General features: G+C 32.1%; 1 protein-coding gene across 4 annotated transcripts in view; it reads right to left on the bottom strand.

Moving 5' to 3' along the window:
* Positions 1-22290, bottom strand: part of Evi5 (Ecotropic viral integration site 5) — a 94367-nt gene that overhangs the window by 48203 nt on the left and 23874 nt on the right. Inside the window, exon 1 of one of the 4 annotated variants that reach the window (XM_064064510.1) lies at positions 9718-9901. The exons of 2 other annotated variants lie outside the window; for them this stretch is intronic. The gene's annotated coding sequence lies outside the window, so the exon portion shown is untranslated. Of the gene's footprint in view, positions 1-9717; positions 9905-22290 lie in introns of those variants that run through there. One more of the 4 variants, XM_064064514.1, reaches the window with a different exon arrangement.

Raw genomic sequence — 22290 nt, forward strand, 5'->3', positions numbered from 1 at the left:
AATACGTGAAAAAATTAATGACATATAGTTTTAGGTTTAAAACAGGTTTAAAAATGAATAAAAAAAATAATCACAGTATATCGACCTTAGTTTATTAAACAATAAATTTATATTAAAACGATCTCTTTGAAGTTAAGAAACTTCGTAAAATTTGCATTTCTCTTCTCTTTATTTATTAACGGAAACAAACTGGGTATTTCGCTGATTACGTTCCCTTTTAGCGGCCTTATTTATGCTGAAATTCAGAACATCTATACATTTTTTAAACAAAAATATTGTGCGTATGTAAATATGCCAAGTGACAAAGAACCTATCATTAAACTTTGTTTACTGCATTACTTTTTATCTAAAAATGCGGTATGCAAAAAATCGCGGAATCCTGCAAGCTTGAGAACGTTAGAAAGTTTTATTCTATTTTAGAATCATAATGTTGTTTATAAGCACGCAAATGCGGGCATAAATTGGCCTTTAGATCTCAGATCAATTAAAAATTGCTAAGCAACGATTTATCATTTAAATTAATTAATTATTTAAACAAGCTTCGATATTCAACATTTTTATTAAAGTTAGGGAAAATCATATTTGATCCAATCATTCCTTGGGCCACTTCAAATTCTGTTAAAATTTCTTTTGAATAAACGTTTTCCGCTTCTTCAATTTGAAGTTTGAAAAACGAATTATTTAACACATAAACAACGTGGTCACATTTCGCTAAAAATATTTTAGAAACTAAAATACAATAGTACCACGGACATAATTGTCGAGTATGGCCTTCGCGGCATTAAAAGCCCTTCTTCGTCGGGTTTTAAACATTCCCTGGTGCCATAATCTCCTAATTATGCCCTTAATACATAAATAACTATTATTTTAAGGCAAACACTCGTAAAATATACACGATCCTAATATTTGATTATGTGCTTTCTTACATCAATAATAAACAAGTTTAGATGACACTGAAAGTTTCAAAAGTCTTCAGGCCGAAGACTCCTCAAGGAAAGAGAAATCGAAAATTAACAATGTAACAATTTCATTCCCATAATTATTGTTTTTAATTTTCAGGTGTCTCTGTGATGCGCCACCGAATCAAAAGGCCATGAACCAGACTGGCCGCGAAACCACGGAAACCTCTACAGAAAACAAAACCACAACTAAACTGCCAGAAATAGCTGAGTTTGTCCGCATTGCAAAACCTGAAGAGTGTCATAGTAATTTACACAACTAGTTCGGGATAGCCTGCTTCCCGCATGAATGCATGTTTGCGGCACGACCGAAGGGAGTGCCGCATTTGCGTGAATGCGGGAAGCAGGCTCACGAACGTGTTGTGTACAATATTTTTTGCAACGAATAAACCTTTAAACTGAAGAAATTAACTGTGAGTTATTTATAAACAATGGCGCCGTCAACACATCACAATGTTGACACTACGCGAGTATTTTAAGGTTACCATGGCAACGGGAAGTTAAAATGCACGTGTGCGGGAAGTTCGAACTCCCGCACCCTGGTGAATGCACGAAAGCCATCAAAAAAGATCATGAGTGCAAAAAAGTATTTTAACTGCCTTTTTTAAAATTAAACTTACTTTGATCTTTGCATTATTGTCCTTTCCTTGCAAGAACATCACTTAAATATCAACCGATGAAAAAATAAATAGTTTTTACTTACATTCACATTTTAGCTCAATGTGTCCATCTTTTTTTAACTTTTGCCTGAAAACAGTCTTATTTTACTGTAATTTTCAGCAGTTTTAGTGCATTTTAATTAAAAAAAAATTAGTGGTATGTTAAGGCTATTTTTGGGCGATTCATTGCAGTGCTTTTGTATTAGTGTAAAACGTTTTTATGCAAATCGTATTTTTTTATGAAAATCTTTATGCCAAAGATAAAAATCAAGGCGGATTCATAAACTGCAAGTACAGGAGCATTTTATTTTATAAAATTTAAACAATATTTACCTTGCAAGATGTTGAGGCAACGTAGTCAAATTCTTAGTGGGGATGATTAGACAAATTTTGGTCAGAGTTTTACTATCTACACGATATTGCTACAATTCGACTACGATCGGTGCAGTAGTTTCGGAGATTATATATTTAATAAAAATTAACATAGACAAACTACAGCAACAAACATAGTTTTCATACTCTAGGGATCATGAAACGTCGAGAAAACGTAAAAGTAGTCGTTCGCCGTAATAGGGTCCATTACGATACTTAGGTTACGCTTGGAAAATAAAAAAGTGAAGAAATGAAAAAAATAAGTTCACGGGAATAAAATAAAAGAATATAATAAATAAAATTATTATTAAATTAATGTATCTACAGGAAAACGTGCTATAATATGCCAGTGACCTAAAAACCGTCCATAATATTTGTGTACATGACTGGGTATAAAATATGAAAAGTCGTTGGGCTTTGGTTACATTTTAAAGGATGTTAAATATTATAGTACACAACTCACATAAAGTACTCACTTCCTATTCGTATACATACGACAAATTTTCTTGCCATAGATCGAAATCTTTGGAACTGCCTCAATTTCTTTTTAAACTTTCGACTATAAAATCTCAGGTTAATAACAAAGTTATCTTTTAACATTAACAAAAAAAAATCACTTATTTAAAACACAAAAAACTAGTCTGGCGTTATTTAGATAGAACTTTCCATCCCCTCGAAGCACGATAAAACGACTACAGCGGTTTAGATAAATTAAAAAAAATAGAATTTGCAAATTTAATTTTGTTTATAGTATCTATAATTAAAATAAAAAACAGTGTCGTGTTCCCATAATTTTTGGAATATTAGAAAAGCAATTATATTATACATTGTCTTATACTATAAATTCAAAAAAATAAAATATATTACTACAACGCAAACAATGTTGTACCACTACATGCATTTTTTAACAAACATCCATCGAATGAATGTTTGTCATGAAGTACTTAACTTTCTACAGAGAATCAATAAAAATAAATAAGCTCGTTTCGTAAATTCCAAGACGAACTGTAAAGTATGCTTTTACAAAGTTTAATTTATTTACAACAAGTACCACCAAAAATATGAATACATTATTATTAATTTCAAACAAAATTAACTGACATCAAATTTTTGGCAAGAACAAACATAAATTTTGGTTAGAATTTTACCATGTTCACGATATTATTAAAGTGTATGCCAAATTTCAAGCAAGTGAATTCGGTACTGTCGTCTAAATACCATTATAAAACCTTGTTGTACAACTTTGATTTTTTTGAAAACCTAGACGCACAAAGTTAAAAATAGAAATACAGGCGTATTATTTTACGCATTTTTAAATAGGATTTACTACCACACAATGTTGATATAGTAAATGTCATTAAATGTTTGATTTGAATAAACAGGCAGAGAATTATGCGATTACATAGAAATGAATGTCATTTTGTCTAAACTTCAAAAATTTTTAGAAAAGAAAGCTTTTATACATCATTTATAAGTGTACATATAAATTATATCTGAACTTTTAACTTTCAAAGTATACCACAAATATATCGCTAGTTTTCTGTCCTGTACAAAAAACTATGTAGAAAACTACTTAATATTTATAAACAACGCAGGATCTAATAAAAAATGATAAAATTTAAACAATATCTGCAGGCGCGTATCTCCTCCATCCCCGAAAAATGAAGCACTCGTGTAAGCTCCAATTCAGAAGATGCCATCAACTGACTACAAGACTAAAACCTACTTAGAAAACTGGTGGATGCGCCGGTTCCGTCGGTAATCGGATTTAGACACCGTCAACTGCGGAAAACGTTTTCAAATTTCTCAAGATATAAAACAATTTATGTCACGTTATCTGCTTAGCGTCCACTGAACTAAATTTCAATAGAACAATCTGCGCGACGCAAATTAAACCGAATGAAAAATGATGCTCGGATGTAGTTATTTATGCCGTAATAAGTTCTGCAGACGTAATTAAGCAAAGTTTTAGTACTCCTCTAAAGACCAGGACGAGTTTATATCAATTGTGAAAGAGATATAAATCTAGATTGTGCGGCCTTCATAAGGACCAGATAATAGACTTTAAGAATTCTCCTAGTCCTCCCTCGCTAGACTAATAACAACTAACACTGGGGGATGATGGGATGCGATTTAATCTCATAAACCGATTGAACTATCGGATGCTACGCTCTTCCGCAGACATTGATTTTGAACATGTTTGTTTTATAGCGAGCGATGCCAAAAGATCGTTGTCTGCGATGTTCCTCAAAACATAAACAAGAATAGCAGCTACCATATGCATTCAGTATACAACGAATATAATAAAACTTTGTAACATTCCGAAATGTTCTCACTTAAAACAATCCCTACAGAATTTTATTAACAACAAATACATAGAAATGGTTCAAATAGCAACTGCAGCCATATTGTAAACGTCATAGTTAATAACACTAAAATGGAACTGCTACGCTATTGCTGTCTCAAATTTTATTTAACAGGCAATAACTTGCTTGCGTAATGTTTGTTGATATGCAGTAAAAACTAAGTTTAATAACAGGTTGAATAACATACAAGAATGGCCAAGAGAAGGTTGTAATTGTTACTACGCGTAACTAAGACGCTGCTCTCAACTTTTACGGCAGTTCTGGAATGATTACTACTACAATTTGAACATACATAAGCAACAGTCTCCAACTTATTTCATTTATAAATTAATATAAACATAAAGCACTTATATAAACTTGAATTTCTTCAAATAGAAGGTGCGTTTAAATTGATGTTCCATGAACAATAACATAAACCTTCTTCCGGCTTCAGACGGGAAAAGCAATTTGTCATTAAATTTGGTGTTTACCGGAAGCCTATTATCTCCTATATCAAGCCAAATGTTACCCGCTAGACAAAAGCTGAGAAACCTAATATAAAAAATAAGTACAAGTGTTTACAGTGAGTGAATTTTTTAATATAAATTCGTTAATTAATTTTCAATTAATTTTATTTATTATTATATAAATTTACATTTTTATTATTCATTTAAATTTTATTTAAAATTAAAATATATATATACGGGGTGTTTAGTAAACATGCAGCAAAAAATCAAAATGGTATTTCTTGGATTATTTTAAGATTGTTTTGTCCTTGAATGTTTTCATACTGACTTGTTATTTTCTCTCTTTGGAACTTCTCAATACTGATTAAAAACATCAATTGATAAGAAATATTTTTGCTACATATTTTTGAAAAAGCTCGGCAGTCAAGTAGGAGAAATAATGGTGATAGTCATTTTCTGCAGTTTCTGTAGACTAAGAATCTTTACATTGTTTTACACTTTCATAGCTCTACATATCAGCCGTATCAACTGTTTTAAATTCTATTGCAATTTTCCCATACTTTAATCGTGGTAAGTTAATTAAATTAAACCGTGCTGCGAATGGTTTATACCACCAGGTACATGCTTTACATGTTGACGGACAAATTAGACATAACTTAAAATTTTTATTTTATAATAACTTTTTCTATATTTAACAAGTGTTCCGCATTAAAAATAATGAATCCCCATGTAATTCTGAGCGTACTAAAGAAAGATTTTTTTAATAATTTCTTAGATGACGTCACCAACTTGGTGAGAATATACATATTTTAATATACTGCCATTAGAATCTTACTGTGTTTCAGTTAAAAAAAAAACCTTTTCCGTGATAACTGATAAAATGGATTAACTTTCCATGATAAGTGATTCATTTACAAAGTTGTTTAGACAGAATTTTCCTTGTCCCTAAAGCACAATTAAACAAATCCAGATTCTTAGATAACTGATAAAATTTGATTCTAAGAATTTTTTATGAAACCCCTATAGCTTAAAATAATTAATTCATTCATTCATTCATTCCTTTATAAATACGTAAACTTTTATTCAGTAAAGAGACGCACTTTGCGGGTAAATAAAATTAGTCTTAGTATAGAGAGTACTTTTAAATTGTTAGACATCGATATTTCAGTTTTTTTCAAATGGTTTTTTAGTACTGCATCCTATTCTGTTTTAGTTCTCTTACTCTTTTGTTAAGTATTTTATATATTTGAGACAAAGACAACAAAAAACAGTAATAAAATACAGGTGTTCTACTTGCAAACCCGAAATATAGATATTTGAAAATTGTAAAAGTTTGTTATAGTTATAAACACGCTGTATATTAAACTTTGATTTTATCTCTTCATAAAATATTGCAACACATCTTAAAAATAACATTACTGCGATTTTTTTAGTTACAAAAATTCAAGATATGAATATTGGAATAGCATGGCAATATCTCGTCGGAGTTTCAAAAATAAACTAGTTATAAAGCTATAGAATATAATATGTAAAACTATGTAGGATGTTCTATTTATAAAAACGAAGTTGTATGCTAGCTAAGTCGTTTCTAATGTAATCAATAAAATATATTGCTTGACTCATCAATTTTTTGAGACATGCTGGGTAAAAAATTTTACAAAATATAAGCTCAAACAGAAACTGTATGTAACTATATAGGCATCCTGTTCGATGTTTGGAACTATAACACTTTAAGACTGTAAAATTGTGAATGACGTCATCAAGTAAAAACTCGAACAGATTAACGGACGATATCCACGATAATTTAAAACGTTTGCAAAATTTTACGGCAATCGGCTTTATGGTTTGTAAAAATTGTGCTTTATGATTTTGAACAATTTTCCAAAAACTTTCATGTCTAAGTTTAAAAAACGCACTAGGTCAATAAACTACGCAAAGATAAATTTTGATTAGCGTTCTACTGTCAACATGATACGTTCAAAATTAATCTAAAATCAGTTCAGTCATTTCAGAGATAACATCGTCAACAAACGAGAGGCAAGCGACAAACAACATATGACAGATACGGAAATAGGAGACCTACTACTTATTTCATACTTTAAGGCTCGCGAAACAATGTTCAGTCTACATTAGGTTTTTACGTATTTGCAAAAGTAATTTGTACCAAGTTATTTTTAACCAAAAAAAATATATATATAAAAAAAAATCTACGGTTATTTAGAGAAAGCTCCCTCGCTCCTTAAGTACAATCCAACAATTCCAGCTTTTTCGAAAAAATATAACATTTGATTTTGAAAAATTCTATTTATTTTAGGATAACACCCATACGAAAAAATATAGATAACGCATCCGACATTTTTAATGACACTCTATACCTATATTTTTTGAAGATTCTTGTAGAGCTTGTTTTTCGGAATTCATTAATGTGTCATACTTTAATCATCCATACTCTACCACTGTCTGTCATTCGAACGCATTATGTTACGAAAACACACTCTGTTAAATTGTTTATAATTAGCCTTCCATGATAGAAAACGGATTAATAATTGCTCCAAAAATATGAATGCACTGATAATGAACAAGACTATGCCTGTACTTCTAGCGATTTTTCCATTTGAAAATGTTCCGATCAACATTCTTTCAGCAAGGACACGTATGGCAATTCCGACACGTGTAGTGTAATAGTAATAATACAACACTGGGGTGTACCATTTTTGAGATAAGAAATAAAAAAAAAACATGCCACATTCGAACGTGGACGATTTTCGCGTTGTAAGTCTGAATGAAGATGAACACTTTTCGTGGTAAGCTCCGTTTATATTAGTATAATAGGTTTCTATAAAATTTCGATGTTTTAGAAAAATCTCAATGGCAAGGCGAATTCCTAAACAACAAGTGCAGGATTATGTTATTTAAAAAATTTAAATCTTACTTCCTATGAAAGATAATTACGCAAATTTTGGTTTGCGATTTACCATCTACACGATTTTCCTAACATACATATAAAATTTGAGAACAATCCTTTCGGTAGTTTCGGAGATTATTACAGACATACAGGCGGACAGACCTGGTTGTTACTGGTTATCCATGAAATCATGAAATTAGGCATTCGTCAAATGGACTATATTACAATACTACTTAGTTGAGGTTCAGAAAGTTAAAATAAGAACAAATCTGGAGCACCAACCTACATCTATGGAGAAATTTTTAATATTTTTTGTGACGTCATCAATTTTCTGGAAAAGGTAACTAAATAAATTTTAATTCCTGTTCTGCGGTTTTTAGTGTTAATGTGAATTCTATATCTAATCAAAAATTCAATAAGTATATATGTTATGTAATATAATTATGAGATAAAGTGTAAAATGTAATATCTCAATCTTTTCCAAAGTGTCTATAAGTTGTTATTAACTTTATATTATTGAGTTTGATGTTCGTAGCTTCCACATATATTTTTACGTCTCAAGTGCTAACAAATACGAACATGTAAGTTTTCCATTCCATCTGTCTATATGTTTGTTAGCTGTTGACAGTTTAATCAGTTATATGAAATAATTTCCTCCACAAAAGTGTGTAAAATTACATGCACCTTTGCCTAAGGTTAATTGCACTCTACTTTATTTACTTCAACGGGTTGTCCTAAAAAAAATTAATTTAGATCAACAAAAATTGATAAAATACTAACACAGTTTTAGAATTTACAAAGCATTAAGTAGAATTTATTTGTTCAAGTCCGTCGGAAACTTGATCGTGTAATCTCCAAAAAAAATCATCATCCGTAAATCTTTACTGAAAAAAAAGACTGGAAATGCGTCACGGTATGTACAAACATAATATTTAAAAAATGGATGGATAAACCGAAATTAGAAGGGTAAACGAAAATATAGCACTATCCCTGGCAGTAACAGTTTATGTATGTGCATGAGTATTGCTGACAGCGTTACAGAAAGCATGCAATTTTTTTCCGGTTCCGAAGCATTACAACGATATTTTAACACAGTCAACATCGTTTTCGTCATTAACATAACCACAAATATTAAAACATATATTTTAGATAAACATAGCAAACAGGCAAAAACGATCAGCAAATAATAAATGTGGCAATTAGTTTTGGGTAAATAGAATAACTATTATATATCGCTGCAATCATCGACGGGTACATAACAAGATATACCTATAAATGCTGACCTTGTTGTTTATTTTCACATCATCACTAAATGATTAAAGAAAAGTAGTTCAACATAAAGTGGCAATAATTATGCAGGTTCTTTCCATATGTAATAAATTAATAATATAACGTCAAACTCTCTATTTTTGTAAATTCTAAAGTCCAAATTGTAAATGCAACTGAAAAAATAGATCTTATTTAAAAATAAATAAGATAAAAGCCATATAGATTAATTATCAAACATTTGAAGAAACAAATCGGTCGTAAATTTTACTGATTGCTAAATCCGCTAAGTCAGTTTGTTTACCGACTTATACACATGATTTTTCCAACACCTGTCTTCGCAAATTAAAAACTGCACAGCTACGGTCATATCTGATGAACTAACCCGAATATGCATATACATATATGCAAATTATGATTTTTTTGCAACTCTGAACATGTGTCGCCAGTTACACAAATGGCATCGAGCAGATATGTACCTATCAGCGATAACAAGCTACACAACGAGCTCGTTATCAGAGATGATCGAAATTCGTAGAATATTCAGTAACAATGTCGATAAACCCGTTAGGGTAGAAATCCCAATGGCTCTTCAGAGTAATTTTAATTTGTCGCAGTTTCTGTTTGCAACATACCGGAATCTTAATTATTTTCGCAATAATCATAATTGGATGGGCGTTAACCGCCCGTGAACTAACTTAACAGATAAAAACAAAACTTCAAAACTAACAAATACGTGCATACTTAAACAAAGAACAAAGAAATGAACGGATGGTGAGAGACGAATTTTAGTGTAGCCTGTGTTTTTTGCCCATTGGAAGGAAATCTCGGATTTCTTGAAGTTTTCGACAGTGTTGAAAATAGTCTGGTTTATGCACAAACCGCCACTCGTCAGCACGGATCCGGCAAAACGGTGGAAGAAGATTCCACCGTTCGCGGAAGAGCACTGCGAAGGATCTACATACATCCTGGAACGTTCGGTCAGGATCGGAAACTCCGGGCAGTTTCCGAAAGGACCCGATCAATAGAGCATTCCAAAGTTCTGTGGGAATCATTGCAAATTAATATCGTAAAAAGATTACTATTACTTCATGTAGGTCAGAGTCTTCGCGTTTTCATTAAAAGGGACCAATTTGTAATTGCATTGGACACAGTGAACCTCATTTTTATTTTCGTTTGTAAAATCCATCCGACGTTATGTAAATGTGTTTTCGCAACGTCACCAGAAGAAATATACGGTGAGAAAATGAGAATAAACAAATCAAAGAAAATAAAAATAAGAGATTTATTTTTAGCGTAAGTTAATAACGTTGGCGATGCTCGTTACTGAAATTTTCAGTAACAAGATTTCATTCATTTAATACGACTCAATGGCTTCAGTGATGAATCCGCACATGTTTTATTAGTTGCATAATCTTCCCTTTAATCACTTCAGCCCCAATAAACGAGGGTTGACGTGGCAGATGCGATTCGCAATGAGTTTTAGCAATTGTAGATCTAGATGAGGGGAGCTATTCCCCTTCTGACATGGACGTGTAGAATAATGTGCTTGAAATTCAATTGGACGTTAGAAAAATGATGAAAAATGACACCAATTTCTGACGACTAGAGTAACACAGTTTAGAGTTTTATATAAGATCTGAAATCGATAATGTAATTTTGTGAAAACAAGCGCATTACGAAAGGGCCAGCTGACGCTCAGAATATATGGATGATTGTTTCATAAATGTATTACTGTAGTATACAACCCCAACTACGTATTACGGACAGAAAATACTTTTTATATCGTATCAATTTGTCTTAGGAAATACTAATAAATAAATGATTTTAACTGTGTGCTAATAGGCGAAATAGTACTTTAACCGACTAACCGAACAAAAAAAATCACCACTTAATAATTTGTAATTCATTTATCCTGTTTTTTAAAGATAATTTGGAACAAGAATAATGAAAAAAGTATGTTGGTATATACCGGGTGTTCAGTTGAAAAATTCACCAAGTTGGCCTTGATTTTTTATGAACATTGTGAAGTATGTCCCCAATTAACCTATAATTTAGTCCCCAATTAACCTATAATTTAATCGATGACAGCTGACAACGCGGAAATGTCATTTATACACAACATTATGGGTTAATTAAACACATACATTTTTCATTACATTTTCTTCTGTCACAAAAGCAACGCCAACTTGATGATTTTTTCCAATTGAACACGCGTTATATATATGGCCTTAATTAGTAATCATAAACCATACGATGTATATTTGTTGTTACTAAAAGCAAACAATTATTTATGTCTTTTTTTTTACTGTAAAATTACATTTAAATACAAAAAATTATGGAATTTAGTCGCAAATGCAGTATTACCAGAGTAAATATATTAAAATAAATTGACCTACCAATCCCATAATAGTGCAACGTTTTATCACACGTGAATAGTTGCACTCAATCATAACAGAGTACTAATTGTTAAACAAACTCTCAGGCACACGAGTTACGAGTTATACAATTTTTGAATCATTATCACATTTTGACCATGTAATCATGTAAACAGTTTTTCCTTTTGAGCAAAAACGACACACATGCCGCTATTTTATTTCTTTTACTCTCAGGCCTTTAAATACAATTATTAATAACTATAAGGCGTGGATTATAAGAAACAAATTAATTGAAACATGTTTGGTTTCATTCCTATATAAACCAAAAAATATTTTCAGTTTATGTTTATAAAATCGATATTCATAAATTAGGAGCTTAATGTGATTATTTTTTTTTAATGGCACGGTATTATTTGCTTTCTTATGTTTAGTAGTTTATACTCCAACGATAGGAATACCTATTTTGTTATGGTTTGGTGAAAGTTCAACTTGATTGAACGTCTAAATTCCTCCGCACTGAGGCAAATTGGTATATTTGTTATGCTTAGTGTTAACAATCCAGTGGTGCACAGCTGCGCATTTCCAGTCATGTAATAAAAATTAAATAACTCTTACTCGTTTTTTAAATCTAATAGACAGTTATATGACAATACATTGTTAAAACTGGTCTTGATGATTTTGTGTACAGATTGTACATGTACTTTGCTTGGATCAGGAAGACTTACACATTCTAAATCGACTTTTAAATTCAGAAAGGTATTATTTCATCAGCAATAATATTCCCTATGCCTATGATAATCTTAAAAAGTCTGAAAGATTTTAGAGCATTCAGTTTTACAGTTAAATTGTAAAATGTTGCTATACAATTCTAAATGTCGTAACGTAAAAATTTAGAAACATGTTATTTTATAAAACTGACCAACGATTTACTTTGCCAAATTTTGATATAACATCGTCAAATTGTTGGGTGGGAAGATGAGGTCAATCAGTCCAGTAGTTTCGTAAATTATCTGTTTAATGAAACTCACAACAGATGACAGAGAGACGAAAACGGTAACCTAATTTTTCATACTCTAGGGATTATAAAAGTTCGAAAAACATGAAATTAGCCATGGATTCTACTACAGTTATGTTCAGCAAATTAAAACAATAAAGTTATTTAAACTGAACTTTCCTTACTTCAGAAGCACAACGAAACACCGGTTCTTATGTATTTTTAACGACCTGTCACAATTAAAAATAAAAAATCTTTGAAAAATTATTTCTTAGAAAGGAAATGAGTATATTAATTGCATGTACACAAATAAAGAAATATACTATTTCTCAGACATGTTCACTATATACAGGATGAGTCACTAAACGCGCGGTTGTCGATATCTTAGTACTTATTAGGATTCATTGATTAGCATACTTTAAAATTATTTTCTACTGTGCAGAGCCTTTTGTTTTTGAGGCATACAACTTATTATTATTATTATTTTTTAATAGAACAGCTATATACTTTTACGTATTCTCGTTAGATTCTTCCTAGGCTTTATAACCAGTTTACTTTTCAAATTTTCTTGGATTTTTACTTGCCGAGCGCAAGCAAAGGAAGTATTGTAATCGACGTTTTATGATCCCTACAGTACGAAAAAAGTGGTCTCCCGTTTCCGTCTACTTGTTATCTGTGTCGATTTTTATTAGACGGATAATTTCCAAAACGACTGCACCAATATTGTCAAATTTTCTATGTGTATTAGGAATATCATGCAAATGATAAAACGCCAACCAAAATTTGTCTAATCATTCACACCAACAATTTCATGGCGTCAACTCAACATTTTGCTTAGTAAAGATCGCTGAATTTTGTAAAATAATATACTCCTGTACTTGAGGTTTATGAATCCACCTTGATTTTATTTATTATTATAATGTATACTATTGCTACACTTTATATACATAATACGAAGTGCGGCCAGCGGGTCTCGTGGAATAGGTATTCGAGCACCAGCTTTGCAAATGAGAGTGCTGGGTTCGACGTCGATTCTCGGGCATTTCCAATTTTTTTATTGCTCAAATCAAGAACGGTATACCTCATTTTCTTATCGAGGATACAAGAGGCAGGATTTGTCTTTTTTTTTTTAATGTGAAACCTTCTCGGGGGCCCAACTGTCTTTTTTAAAAATATAAAACCTTCTCGGTGGCGCCGAATGTATTTTTTTAATGTGAAACCTTCTCAGAGATCCCAACTGTTTTTTTAAATGCAAAACCTTCTCGGGGGGCCCAAATCTTTTTTTTTAATATAACATCTTCTCGGGGGTGTCAACTGTTTTTTTTTATGTGAAACCTCTCAGGGTCCCAACCGTGTTTTTTAAAAATGTAAAACGTTCTCGGAGGTCCCAACTGTCTTTTTTAAAAATGTAAAACGCTCTCGGGGCGCTAAATGTTTTTTTTTTTTAGGATGTGAAACCTCCTCATGAGTGCCAGCTGTCCTTTTTAAAAATGTAAAACCTTCTGAGGGACCCCAAATGTTTTTTTTAATGTGAAATATTCTCAGAGGTCCCAACTATCTTTTTTTTTTTAATATAAAACCTTCTCGAGGGCGCCAAATGCCTTTTTTTATGTGAAACCTTATCGGGGGTCCCAACAGTCTTTTTTTAAAATGTAAAACCCTCTCGGGGGTGCCAAATGTCTTTTTTTAAAAATGTAAAACCTTCTCGGGGGTCCCAACTATCTTTTTTTAGAAATATAAAACCTTCTTGGGGGCGCCAAATGTTTTTTTTTATGTATGTAAAACCTTCTCGGGGGTGCCAAATGTCTTTTTTTAAGAATGTCAAACCTTCTCGGGGGTCCCAACTATTTTATTTTAAGAATGTGAAACCTTCTCGGGGGCCGCAAATGTCTTTTTTTTAAGAATGTAAAACCCTCTCGGGGTCCCAACTGTCCTTTTTTAAAGAAGGCGAAACCTTCTCGGGGGCCCCAAGTGTCGTTTTTTAAGAATGTGAAACCTTCTCGGGGGTCCCAATTGACTTGTTTTTTTTCTATTACACTGCACTGTGACTAGCACCTTCTGTATTGTTTTTACTCCATAGAGGTTATCAAGAAAAAGTACAATTCCGCAAAATCAAAAAAAAGGGAAAGTTTGTATTTTCGCATTCCACGAACTGTGAAAAGCCAAGAATTTATAAAGCAAGTGAAAATGAAAAAGACAGTGGCTTATGAACAGACGATAATTGCAATATTCCTGGTGAGATTTTATGCTCTGAAAATGGCTATAAAGCTGAATAAGGAGGCAATTTTCTAGATGAGCAGTCTAATACAATATTAAACCGTCATATAACTTTATTTAGCTACACTACCGACGCGCTTACATCACATTGACCACGCCTACATTTTTAATCAATAGTATTGTTACCAAAATTAAATGATAATTAAACAACATAACTAACACCTCTTCACGTACGTCTGCTGAATAAAAAAAAAACTATCACAACAGCACGGTTTTATGTCTTCGAGTATCATTGAAGTGATTTTACATAAACTATAAACATGCAATCATGATTTTTTTGCATTCCTTGTATACGTCTATATTTGTTCTATCAACTGTTCAACGTTTAAGAGTGGAATAGGGACAACCATAGTTGTTGAGAAAAACAATTATCCAAATAAAGTTGCTTCACACTGATGCTTTACATACAACTTCGGAGTTTTCTACGCCTGTAGAACAAGGGGAAATATAAAAATCATCAAAATTCAAAAAAGAATGTTAAATCAAAAACATCATTTGAATTTCCTCTGATTTTCTAATAAAGTGCTTTGCAATCGTAAAGAACTGTGTCCATAAATAAAAATGTTTCAAAAATAATTCAAAGAAAAAGCTACCGTGCAGCAGCAAATTAGATTTACCTTCTTTCGTGATCAGATTTAATTTAGCGAGCTCACTCTTAAATGGACTGTAATTTATCATAACGAAGCATGATATAAATAAATGTTTACCCTCGCGAGAATGAATAAAGCTTAATAAGCTGCTTCTTTTTCCGTGAATAATAAAAATACATAAAGAAACGTGTTGGAAAACCATATTTTTCAAAAGAGACACTGAGTGCTCCTTTGCGTACCATATCCAGCCTTGTTTATAAATTTGCGCGAAACGTTTTCCAAGACCGCAAAACTTACGAGGCGGTCAACTTCCCTCGAGGATTGCAAGCGAAACCTGATAGGATCCGCCAAATAAAAGCTCCTAACAGAAAGAAATCAACAATGCCCGCATTCTTCCTTAATGCTTTTACAAGCAAACTCCGACTTTCCTCCAAAATTACGTTATTGCAATTCTTCGATAAAAAAAACAAGAAAACGTTGTCAACAGACCACGGCGTATTATAAATCTCCCGCAAAGGATGTTTCAAAAGCAGAAAGTATAATATTTCTTTTTTTATTTTTCCATTCAATAAAACCTTATTGTATTTACATAGGCATTCACGGCATAAAAGAAAAAAAATCAAAAAAGAGACAAGGGCCGTAATAATAAAACTGAACGACTTCCCTTTTACATTTAGATAATGTTTTATAGACGTTATCGCAGGGGTCAGAACTGTTCTCCTTGATATTTTTTCAGCTACTCTTCGGTTATTTATTGGTGAATTATTTCCATAAAATTCTTCATTGTGTATTATCTCCGCGTCGGTTGGTTCTCGGTAAAATTGAAAAACTTTTATTAGAAAGATAATATTAGCAAACTGAAAATCGATTAGACACGCCGCCACCTTATTCTCCTGAAAATGTCTAATTTTAGACACCACTTGCGGAGCTGCTCGCTTTGAACCAATATTTCATAATACAGCGAGATGCAAATTAATGTTTTCGGCCCAGGAAGTTTCGCATAATGAAATAAGCTGCACTTTATAAAGAAGTTTGTACCTTATTAGACACACCCGAGTTGTTCATCTTACTGATTAGATCTATATTTAATAATCTTCATTCCTCAAAGCAAATCATGTGTAATCGACTTGAGTTTTGAAAGACGGCTATCAAAATTTAATCACCCTTCATCTGCCAATGGAATTACAACAAAAATTAATATATTAAAGTTTCTGAAACACTGTGTAGTGCATGTTGATTACATTCGACATAAAATTAATTAACAAGAACAATACACATTTTCAGCAAACACAACACATTTTATTTTAATTAAACTGAACTATATTTTAGCTTTTTTTGTTGAATCAGCTTGCGTGACAATGACATGTTACGTATTTATAGACCAATGGTCGAAAAACTAATTAAATGAAACAACAAAATATAAAATAGTGCAAATTTATTGTAATGCTTTACAACAGAGTAAATTACAAACCTTCATTAGAGTAATGCAACAATATAACTCATTTACGGAAGTTCACCTACTCCAGTTTCCTTCAGTGGCTAACACTTGATACTCAAGGATTAAAATAAAAAAACGCACTCCCACGAATTCCACTGAAACCAGATTTTCTGATTGACCACGTAATTGCAAATATTTTTTTAATTTTTCAAATGAAAAAGTACCGATACAAATATGTACATACCGCTCCATCAGTCCAGAAATAAAAAAATAAAAGTGACTGAGAAAAACATGCCGTAAGTAATGACACATAAATGTCAAATTTGAAAGTGAAATCGTGAATTAATAATAATTAATCAAATAAAAATTGTCTGCGATATTTATAAAATAAAGGTGTTACATTGAAAACAGCGATTTTTAACGAAAAATTTCAAACTGCAGTTTCCTTCAAATGTGGACAATTCAAACAATACTTGGGGTACAAATAGTCAAAAGAAACCTAATTTGATTCCAAACACTCAGGAATAATTAATTAATTGATTCATTAATAAGTTATTGATTGATGGGTGTAACTATCGATTGCCCCATATGGGTGAGGAGTATTTTAATTTATATGGTATAAATTATTTTTGAGAAAACGGACACTTGTTTATGGGCAAAAAAAATCATACTGATAGCAAACACTGAACACTTCGTTGATTTTTAAGGTGAAACTGTTAGTTATCGTTGATGGAAATACGAGTTGTTTTAAAAGAAAACATATGTTACGGACTAAACAAGAATTAAAAAATTGTGAAAAGTTACACACACTTTTTACCATTAGAAACACGATAAATTAATGAATCCAAGATAAAAGAACCACTTTTACAACAACTGGATTTCTTATCAAAAACTTTAGGAATCAGAATCTGATAACAAAGGCTTAGATTCTAAAACGTGGAGAATGTTTTTTTTTCATGGTGGGAAGAAGAATGCTGGCAGAAGAAAATAGAAGTAAGAAGGAAACTGAGACGATGGCTAAAGAACAGAGGTAATGAAAAGGAATATAGAAAAGAAATTAAGGACTATAAGAAATTAATAAAAGAGAAGAAAGCAAAGAAACAGGATGAAGAAGACCAGAAATTAAAGGATATAAGAACGGAAGCGGAAGCATGGAAATATATAAACCAAGAAAGGAAGATAAAAACGGGACCAAGTAAGAACATCAAGATAGAAGAATGGCGGGAATATTTTATAAGAATTTTAGAAGGCGCAGAAACTAACGAAGAACAGAAGACAGAAGTAAATAGACAGGAAACAGGCACAATAGAAGAAAGGGAAGAAATAGGGAAGGAAGAGGTGATAAGAGTAATAGGGAAAATGAAGAAAGGAAAAGCTGCAGGAATAGACGGCATTCAGAACGAACACTGGATTTACGCAACAGAGAATATAGTTGAGGGACTCACGAAAATGTTAGATAAGATCTGGAAAGGAGAAGGGTTACCAGAAGAATGGAGAGTGGGGTTAATCAGTCCCCTGCACAAGAAAGGAAACAGAGAAAAAGTAGAAAACTATAGAGGAATTACGTTGTTGAATACAACTTACAAGATCTACAGTTCCATTTTACAACATAAGTTGGAAAGGGATATAGAGGAAAAACAACTGCTACCAGAGGTGCAAATGGGATTTAGAAAGGGAAGAGGAACAATCGAATGCATAGCGACCCTGGATCACATAGTAAGGAGGGAATTAAACGAAAAAGGAGGAAAGGTATACGCGCTCTTTGTAGATTTGAAAGCGGCTTTTGATATGGTTAATAGGGAAAGACTATGGCAGATAATGAAAGACATGGGCATCAGTAAAACACTAATAGAGAGAATTAGAGAAATCTACAGAGAGACAGAAAATAGAATCAGAGTTAATGGAGAAACGTCGATGAATTTCTGGACGAAGAAAGGAGTTAGGCAAGGATGTCCATTAAGTCCAACGCTCTTTTCCTTGTATATAGCAAAATTAGAAGAAAATCTTAGGAAGGCACAGATGGGAGGGGTCACTTTAGGGAAAACAAAAATCTGGTCACTACAGTATGCAGACGATATCGTCCTACTGGCAAAAACGGGTAAAGAAATAAGAGAGATGATGAAAACCCTACAAACATTTGTAAGAAGGAGAGAACTGCAAATGAATGTAGAAAAAACGAAAATGATGGTTTTCAGAAAGGCGGTAGGGAGAAGTAAGAAAGAGGTTTGGCAATGGGAAGAAAAGACGATAGAAGAAGTAGCGACGTTTAAATATTTAGGGTATACATTTCAAAGAAATGGAAGAAGAACCCAACATTTGGAAAATACAGTAAAGAAGGCAAATAGATTGTTGAAGGCGGTATGGGGACTGGCAGAGAGAAGGTTGAAGAACGATTTCGTTAGAAGAATATGGCTCTTCGACAGCTTAATAAAAAGTGTTATTATGTACGGTGCTGAAATCTGGGGATGGAAGGAAAGGGAGAGTCTAGAACGAGTACAGGCAAAGTATTTGAAATGGACGTTAGGGTTGGAAAAAGAGACACCAGAGTACATTGTATTAGAGGAAACGAAGAGAGAAAAACTAAGAATAGAAGCAGCACGAAGGGCAATGAAATTTGAAGAGAAGATCAGGCAGAACGTTGAATGCAAAATAATGAAAGAAATGTGGGAAGAGATAAGGGTAAATTATAAGAAGACAGCGGAAGAAAGAAGAGAATTTTACGAAGTAAGAGGTCTAACGACAGAAGAAGTAGAGAGAAAAAGGATAGAGGGAGCAGAGCCCAGGAAGGAAATTTTAAATCTAGATGAAGAGTTACAAAGAAAAGAGCAAAGGAAAAAAATAGCAGAGTCCAGATATAATCCAAAATATGGAGAAATAATAGGAGGTCTAAAATTACCGGAGTATCTAATAAGAGGGAGAAAGAATGAAGACAGAAAGACAATAGCCAGATTTAGGGTGGGAAATGAAGAAGGAGAAAACTGTTACTGGAAAGAGGAAGAGGATAGAAGATGCGGATTATGTAGGGAATTTCCGGAGACGATTGAACACTGGCTAAAGGATTGTGAAGAGTTACGGGAAGTCGAGAAAGATAGGAATGAGCTATTGAACGAAACAGGTGATGGTCTGGAATGGATGAAAATGATATTAGAAAAGAAACGAAAATAAGGAAGCATTTCGAGAAAGAATATTAGTTTAAGTTAAAATATGTTTAATTGATATATATTTGTACATATATAGATATACTAAGGGAAAAATGTAAACCGGACTTCTTTCAAGTCCCGAATGGGAAAGAAATAAACAGTTACATACATACATACATAAATTATTTTTGAGAAAACGGACACTTGTTTATGGGCAAAAAAAATCATACTGATAGCAAACACTGAACACTTCGTTGATTTTTAAGGTGAAACTGTTAGTTATCGTTGATGGAAATACGAGTTGTTTTAAAAGAAAACATATGTTACGGACTAAACAAGAATTAAAAAATTGTGAAAAGTTACACACACTTTTTACCATTAGAAACACGATAAATTAATGAATCCAAGATAAAGGAACCACTTTTACAACAACTGGATTTCTTATCAAAAACTTTAGGAATCAGAATCTGATAACAAAGGCTTAGATTCTAAAACGTGGAGAATGTTTTCAAAATTTGCAAGTTTCGTAACGAAAATTTATTGAGTTTGCCAAAGTCAAAGTGCTAAAGTATGTAAGACGAGCGCACACCCAATTTTAAGCAATGTGATTACCTTGATATTTCATGTTTTTTCGTTAATTAACCCATCGACGTTTCTAAAACACTTTCTTCGAAATAAATTGTCTTTCCTTCACCTCACAAAACAAAACAAATACTTTTCTGACTGTACAACCTCATCACTGTTCCTGAATAAATTCATTAAATTCACTATTCTGGTCTTTTTACAAACCAAATCATGCAATATAACAAACAAAAAGAGACAGTAGATATCATAAACTAGCAAACATCAAAAGTTGCGTTTTACCTGAACACTAAAATCGATTGATGATAGTTCTGTCACAACTAAGAATGACCATGCGTTAAAAAATAACAAAAAATGAACAACAACAGTGTGGATTGCAAATTAATTATATATTACAATTGGAAATCCTGAGATTTCATTTTTATTTATTCGAAGTATTATATAAATTTGGTTTACTACAAAATTGTAAAATAAAAACTCTCTGGAAATAAGATCTTGCCAATATCATAATAAGTATAATAATAAGGACTACTAATTTTTATCAAAAATAACTAAACTTTGTTAATTTAAAGCCTTTTCTAACGATGCAATCTGAATTTAATTGTAGGTATTTAATTGGAAATATAATCCTACAAGATCACGTTACACTACAAAATGTTGGTGAAAGGTTAAACCTTCGTTATTTATTACTGAAGTTTTTTATTTTAATCACATTTTCGGTTATCTGTAATTGATTTTCATGATATACGGATCGAAAAAGAGCTAGCAACTTCCTTAAATGTTAATTTCATATATGCTCCTTTCTACGAAAATGTTTTTTGACTTCCAATTCTGTCAGACAATGAATAGTTCTTCCATAAGACATTATAATCTTTCTGGTGGGCGTAAATATATTCATTTTGATATGTACACTGTAATTTAACAATTTTATTACTACCTTTCTTTTTCGGTTCTTCTATATATTAATTTCTTTATTTATTCTTCATTCATAGTTTTCGAAATTTCATTCTACCCTATAAAATTTTATTGACAATAACGAGACGGACAGTACTACAATGGTAAGAAATATTTATGGCTCACACCAGTTCACCCGAATTTGTCTGAGAACATTTAGCAGGTAGTTGTACTCATAAAATAATGGTCATTTTCGTTCCTGAGTAACGATCGTCTCTGTGCGGACGTGGATTATTTTGCTTTCTAACATCTGGGGATTACCGGCACGCGACAACTGAAGTTGTAAATATCTCTTGTCGATATACTGTCCGTCTCGTTATTGCCAATAAAATTTTATAGGGTACAATGAAATTTCCTAAACTATACTTAAGATATTCTCTGCAAACACTCAGGAAATATTAGTACAAGTAAAGAATGCTTATGTTTCAAGGGAGTTTTTCCACAACAAAATTTTGTACTAACGTTATCAACATTTTAGCACAGACTCTTATAAGTCGCTAGAATGTATGGAAACGGTTCAATATCTTGAGAACCAATTGTACAAATCACCTGAAATTAGGTATAGGGGTACAAGAAGTTGTTTGCTAATTATTCGTGAAAATTTTTTTTTTGCGTTTTGTTTACGAGATGCAAGGCCAATTTGATTTTTTTAAATGGCACTACCATATAATTTATGCACTTTTGAATTGTGTTTTTTTTTCTGAATTCATTGATAGGTATAGCACAACTATACTTACTTCCTGATTGAAATTGCGAAATAAATCATTAAACAATAATTCCATAAATCAATAGGAGTAATTATTAATTTTAATTAATATTAAACAATAAATAAATTAACCAATAACAACCGAAACCAAAATTAAACTTCTGTTTCCCACAAAAGATGCTCAAAATGTTCTCCATTTACTTCCCGGCAGTAAAAAAGATCCTAAATAAAATTTTGTAATGAGTTAATGAGAATTTC

The sequence above is a fragment of the Zophobas morio genome, unplaced genomic scaffold (assembly GCF_036711695.1).
Source record: "Zophobas morio isolate AGI-343-1 ecotype UQ-CSIRO unplaced genomic scaffold, CSIRO_AGI_Zmor_V1 ptg000024l, whole genome shotgun sequence".
In the NCBI taxonomy this organism is placed as follows: Eukaryota; Metazoa; Arthropoda; class Insecta; order Coleoptera; family Tenebrionidae; genus Zophobas; species Zophobas morio.